This window comes from Psammomys obesus, unplaced genomic scaffold (assembly GCF_907164565.1).
Source record: "Psammomys obesus unplaced genomic scaffold, mPsaObe1.curated_primary_1811, whole genome shotgun sequence".
Taxonomy (NCBI): Eukaryota; Metazoa; Chordata; class Mammalia; order Rodentia; family Muridae; genus Psammomys; species Psammomys obesus.
The window spans coordinates 5,673,376-5,679,585 of NW_026596117.1; the positions used below are offsets into that span (position 1 = coordinate 5,673,376).

The following is a 6,210-nucleotide window of genomic DNA, read 5'->3' on the forward strand; positions in this document are numbered from 1 at the left end:
AGAAAGAAAGAAAGAAAGAAAGAAAGAAAGAAAGAAAGAAAGAAAGAGATGGAGAAAGAAAGAAAGAAAGAAAGAAAGAAAGAAAGAAAGAAAGAAAGAAAGAAACCCTTCTTATCCCATTCCTCACACGATCAGAAAATTTAACATAATCACAGAAACTGAAGAAGCTAGTTACCTATAACATATAAACATCCTCTATATTTTAACAGTCTCACTGCTTTGGAATATGAATTATGGGCACTCATCTACCCAAATGAAAGTTGGGCATTGGCTACCAAACTCAGTTTTTGCATTAAATGCTTAACAGTTAAAGGAATTTTGTTGTTGTTTTTTGTTTTATTGTTGTTTGTTTTGTTCTGGTGCAGAGTTAAATGTTTTGTATTTATTTATATGTTTTCTGGTCATTTGCCAACATTTTTGAAAGAAACTGTATTAAGACCTGTGATGTACTTTAATGTGAAAAGATACACATACATTTTTTTGCCACTCATGTACACAGTGATATTTTACTGACAAATGTTGCATATTACATAAATGAATAAATATGGAAGACCAAGACAACAATGATAAAATAAAATCATACACATATGATATTTAAAAAATCGACATAACAATATTTTATGCTATGGAAAAAACAGAGCTACTTAAGTAAATGTTTTATGGAGAATTGATAAACAAGATACACAACTGTCTACACTAATTGTGGTTAGTTTACTCCATAAGAAAGATAGTGAAATCTACCTGTCAACAGAAAGCAAATGATTTACAAAGGAAAGCACTATAGTGTTTACATACATTTTTAACCATTACAGGTTCATGTTTAGAGACACATTGTTAGTCTATATTGCTGACGTTAAACAATAAAGAAAAAACTAAGAAAATCAATGAAGAAAAAGCACTTTGCGATAACCATCTTTTACAAGGCTCTATAGGAGTGTTTCAGTATATTGAAATATGTGTTACTTGCAAACTAAGAATCAACCATATTGCTCCCTCACATAAAATGAGGCAAACTTTACACAGTCAAAAATAAATATCAAGATTCAGAAAGTCCACCTACTGGAAAACTCTAACGTTAATGTCTATAACACGGATATAAAATTATGATTTACATTTAAACTCAGCATTATCTATCTATCTATCTATCTATCTATCTATCTATCTATCTATACTAAGAGAGTTCAAACGGCATTCTGATCAGCTACATAAATGGAAAGTGTCAAAAAACATGTTTCAATTTTTTAAGAACCTATGAAAATAAAAGTGTGTATGTAATTGCTTCTTATGATGTTTTACTATATTGAGAAGTTTTCTACATTTGACTTCTCAAGTTCCTCTCCTCCATACCCCTAGTGATAATGAAACAACTGTGTGTAGCTTATGGCATTATTTACAAATACACTTTTCTGAATGTCTTCACAACCATTCTTATCAAGACACTAGTGAACGTGCTATATGCCTTTATGCCGAAAGCGTCTGTTATAAAAGATAGTTAAAGATTTTATTCTTTGTGAAATAAACAGACAGGCTCATTTGGAATACTGGGAGGTGAACTTGTTTGATTGTATTCACTCAACATATAAATGCAGAGTTCTCATCAAGTGTTGACTCCTCTTTTGCGTATAGGAGAGGGTGGTGGACGAAGCAGATTACAAGGGCACTTAAATGACCAACCCACCTAGCTGTGGCTATTGAGACGTACACATAAAAAAGAAACATGCCATAGAGATACGGCTAGTCCTCAGAAAATAAAAATGCAGTGAACATTAAGAAGCTGTATTTGGGGCTTTATGGAAGACGTTCATGGGGCTAAATGTCAGCGCAATCTATTTCCCCAACCCCTTTGGTAAGATCCGAATTTACAACAACCACAAAATAACATGCCAAAGTATGACAAAAGTCAAATAAATCAGAAGTAAAGAGTACTTGGGGCTCTGGCAGAGTTCTCCTGTGTGGAACAGCCTTGAACTGTTCAGGAGCTGGCACAGCTGTCTCAGTATTTGTAGAAGTTAAGGAAAATAGTTCGGAATGCCAGAGAGTAAGCAACAGCTGGATGGGGAGTTGTGTATGTAACAGTCATGTTCAAAGTTTTTGTCCAGGATAAATTATTGGGAAAGAGAATGACAGGACAGGAAACGGCAATACAAACAAACAAACAAACAACAAACAGGAATTTCCTCTGCAGTAGAGATCAAATATTTGCCCAAAAAAGGGGAGGGACCAATTCTACCACAAGCAGACCAATTCTCATATGCAGTCGATTCAGCATCAGCTGACCAATCATGTCTGGATCTACATAAACATTTTCTCCAGATAAACTACAAAGAATATATTCCAGAGCTAAGAAGGAAGCAATCTAGGATCTAAAGTAAGAGCCCATTTGCCTGGGGAAAGAGAATGATTTCATGGACAGAGTCTGAAGAAAGAAAAAGTAATAAAAGGAAGTTGAATTAATATGACTCTTAAAAGTTGGAGGAAGTGAGACTCTGCCATGCCTGATGCAATATAGTTCACACTCACTTAAATATGCCACTCTTCATAGTCACCTAAGAGTGGCAGCAAAGCCCAAAATTTTAACTTCTATCTGTAAAAAAAAAAAATATATATTGTACATACTATGTACAAAATCAAGGAATATATTTGCTTCAGCTGTAACCAGACACCCAATTTATTCTCCTTGGAACTATTGTAAGATTTAATAATAAAAAATAACAACCACAGTAAACGTCTGGTAATCCTCTGGAATCTGACACATAGAATTCCTCAACTCACATGCTAATAATAACCATTACCAAAAGATCCACCAACATTCTTGGGAAGAAACTGCAATTAGAAGCTTACACTGTCCTTGGGGGACAATTGTATTTGAAGCAGCAAGATTGTTCCTGTCAAGTAAGGTGGTCCCTGTACCCGCACTCTCCACCCACTTGTACCCAACTTTTGTAAATTCTATACATGGCTGTTAATAGATAGATAGATAGATAGATAGATAGATAGATAGATAGATAGATAGATAGATATAGATAGACAGATAGATAAAAAACAAAAACCACTCAGTTCCCTTTTGAAGCTAGATGACTGGATAGTTGGGAGATATGCTTCACATTCTTGGTGTCGTATTTTTCTTCTCTACATTCTTAAAGAGAACAAGTACTTTTTCAAAGTCTTGATGAAAAATACTGGCAACATGTGGCAATAACAGGTTTGGTTCTCAGAAACCACCTTTCACCTTCCCTCTTCTAGGGCATTTGAGCCTATAGTCTCTGACACTGTCACATAAAATTTCAAGAGGATTACAGATAATGTTGCTTCTTGAAGAGGTAGTAAAGAGAAAGTGCAGCATGCTCCTTTATAACTTGCACAGAAACGCGAATTTCATTCCAGTTATTAAACCATTACATATCTGATAAGGAATCATTAGTATAAAATGGTGCATCTGCTGTTTTCAAATCTGAATTGCTGCAGTCATGAACAATTTCTTGCTGTATCTTTGTCATTTAGCACTTCCTAGGCAGAGGCTTTCATCACTTAAGGACTTTGATTCTGCCTTCCTAGTGGATAATCTCCTGACAGTGGATAGGGAAGATATAAAAATTATTAGTTTATAGCATACTAGATTTATGATTCATGCCATGTCTGTGTTTGGCCTCTCTATCAGAGGACATCTTTATATGAAAGGTTCATGGTGCTGTTTGCATGCAGACAGAAACCAGAAGAAATAAAAGAATAAAACTCTAAGTATTAAAGAAATAAAAATGCTTCTGTTAGCCAGCCTTTTTATATTATGTGTAGAACATACGATTGAAATAAGCAAAGAACCAAATGTGGGGTACAGTTCTGCAATACGAGCAGTTGAAAGGAAGAAGCAGGAAGACATGAGCTCATGACCACAACAGACTACATGGAAAGATTCTTTTCCAAAATAATAAGAAAGGAGGGAATGAGAGAAGGAAGGAAACATGGACAATGGGAATAATAAACAGAAAATATGAGAATTCATTGTAACATAATTTCAGAAATAAATATTGATTTGTAAAATGCATATAAGTAACATGAACAGTGAGCAGTTCATATGTAGGAAAATATGTATGTACATGACCATATATACATGTAAAACAATTAATGCAAAATGATGCCATGAGTTTGAAAGAAAGCAAGGAAGGGTGTGCAGGGAGAAAAGGAGATGGGAGAATAACTTAATTGTATTATGATTTCAAAAATATGTCCATTGTTTCCAAAGGAGGTTTATTATTTCTGCTTTCCCTTCTCAGTTTATTTAAATTATTTAGTGGTGTCTTGTAAACAAATATCAACCATTGCCGTGATTTTGGAACCTGAGTAAAACTCTAGGCTGGAATGCAATGGTTTACTATACTTCTGAGAGGGGTTCAAGGACACTATGAGGGTTCAAAGAGAATTAGCTTTCCCAAACTAAGACTACTTCATGCAAGTCATTTGTTTCTGAGTTTTAAATTATATTTTACTGTGCTGTTTATTATTTAAGTTTGAACCATAAAGAATTTGAAATGTATGCTATCCTGGCCACCTGTGTACTCTTTGCCTCTCACCAGCCCTTGGAAGCACCATGTGTGAGTTATTTCTCATATCAGTGTAACCCTTTCCTCAAACTATCGGCTCATAGCCTACTCTTCAGGCTTCTCCGTTCACTCTGATTTTTTTTAGTTTTGGTCTTCCCACAAATCCTCCAGATTGTTCACTACATACCTGAAGACATCATAAGAAGCACCTCCTATTTTTCTTCTACTCTCTTCTAAAATTTCCTCTCAGCACATTTTAATTTGATCATCAAGGTTCAAGGAAAAAAACAAAAACAAAAAACACTGGCCCCCTCCACTAAATGAGTCAGTTTCTGACGGTAAATTCTACTATTTACATCACATCCTAGCTCAGCCTCAGCACACTGCTTTCATCCTAGGTTAGCGCAAATGTCTATTAAATTAAAAAAGGAAGTATCAACATTATCAAAGTTTCTACACAAGAAGCCTGTGAGAAAGCACTGTGAGGTCTTGACTTGAATTTCCCCTGTCTATACCATTCTACTGCACAACGAGTTTGATCCATTTTTTTTTTCACCTTAAGATTGCACAAAACAATCGTATTTGGGTTTTTTTTGGCATTTATTAATTTGTTAAGAATATTCACTTAACTATTATGAGATAACTCTTTAGCTAACTTGAAATTTCTTCCTAAATATTAAAAATTGCACTTTGATGAGGATGAAAGAGCAATGGCTAGCTACTTGATCCTTTCCCTCACCTCAGAGGTAGGAAGTGGGTGGTGGGGGATGGGCTTTTGCTTTCATTTCCCTTTGTGCAAAAAAGGGGGGAGGGTTATTTTTCATTTCTGCCTTCTCTTGTAAACCTGAATGGTACTTGTTCCCCTAGAACCATATTGTTGCCCATACAAAAGATGAACTTTTCCTCGCTGTCTCCCTAAGGTACATGTAATTGCTGTATTATTTCTCTACAGGCTTCAAAGTAATATCTAAAAGTAGTTACAGAAGCTCAAACTCAGCCACCTGACTGAGGATGTCCTGAGTGGAAATTACAATATAGAACTTGTGACATGGAAAAAAAAACAGTGTTAATTCTATATTCTTAAAGAAAATAGTTTCGCGATGATGACTTGGCCTCCATTGTATGATGAAGCAACTTTTATTATTAATCTGAGTATAAGCTGGTCTAACATATTGGACTCTTTCTGTAGATGGCATTATTCCATACAGTATAGATAGTCCTGGTGTGTAGAAATTATTCTGCAGTGCTGGAAGGCAACTGTTAGAAACTATTTTTAATGGAATTTCTAGTAATATTTTTTATCCTTTAAGTATGTAAGTAGGAGAGCACTCTCACTTACTGTATTGATGGTTTAAATTGCAATGCTACAACACAAATCTCAAACACTCATGAATATGAGCAAGTAGGCAATGTCTGTTAATAATTTTCTTTTATAAATTTGGCTTTTTACCAAAACACATTTATTTTCATTCAAATCAAACAAAATGCTTATTACGTATCTTACTCATTACAGGGGAGGCATCTAACTGTAAATGTTTCTTTCCCAACTAAAAACACCTGCTCTTTGCAAACAAAACACAAACAGACTCTACCTCATGGTAACAAAACTCTCGCTTTGGAATGTTTTCTTCTTCTTCTTCTTCTTCTTCTTCTTCTTCTTCTTCTTCTTCTT

At 34.8% G+C, this 6,210-nt stretch overlaps 1 protein-coding gene across 1 annotated transcript in view; it reads right to left on the bottom strand.

Annotated features, from left to right (window-relative positions):
• Positions 1-6,210, bottom strand: part of Adgrl3 (adhesion G protein-coupled receptor L3) — a 736,167-nt gene that overhangs the window by 434,279 nt on the left and 295,678 nt on the right. The gene's annotated exons all lie outside the window — the stretch shown is intronic.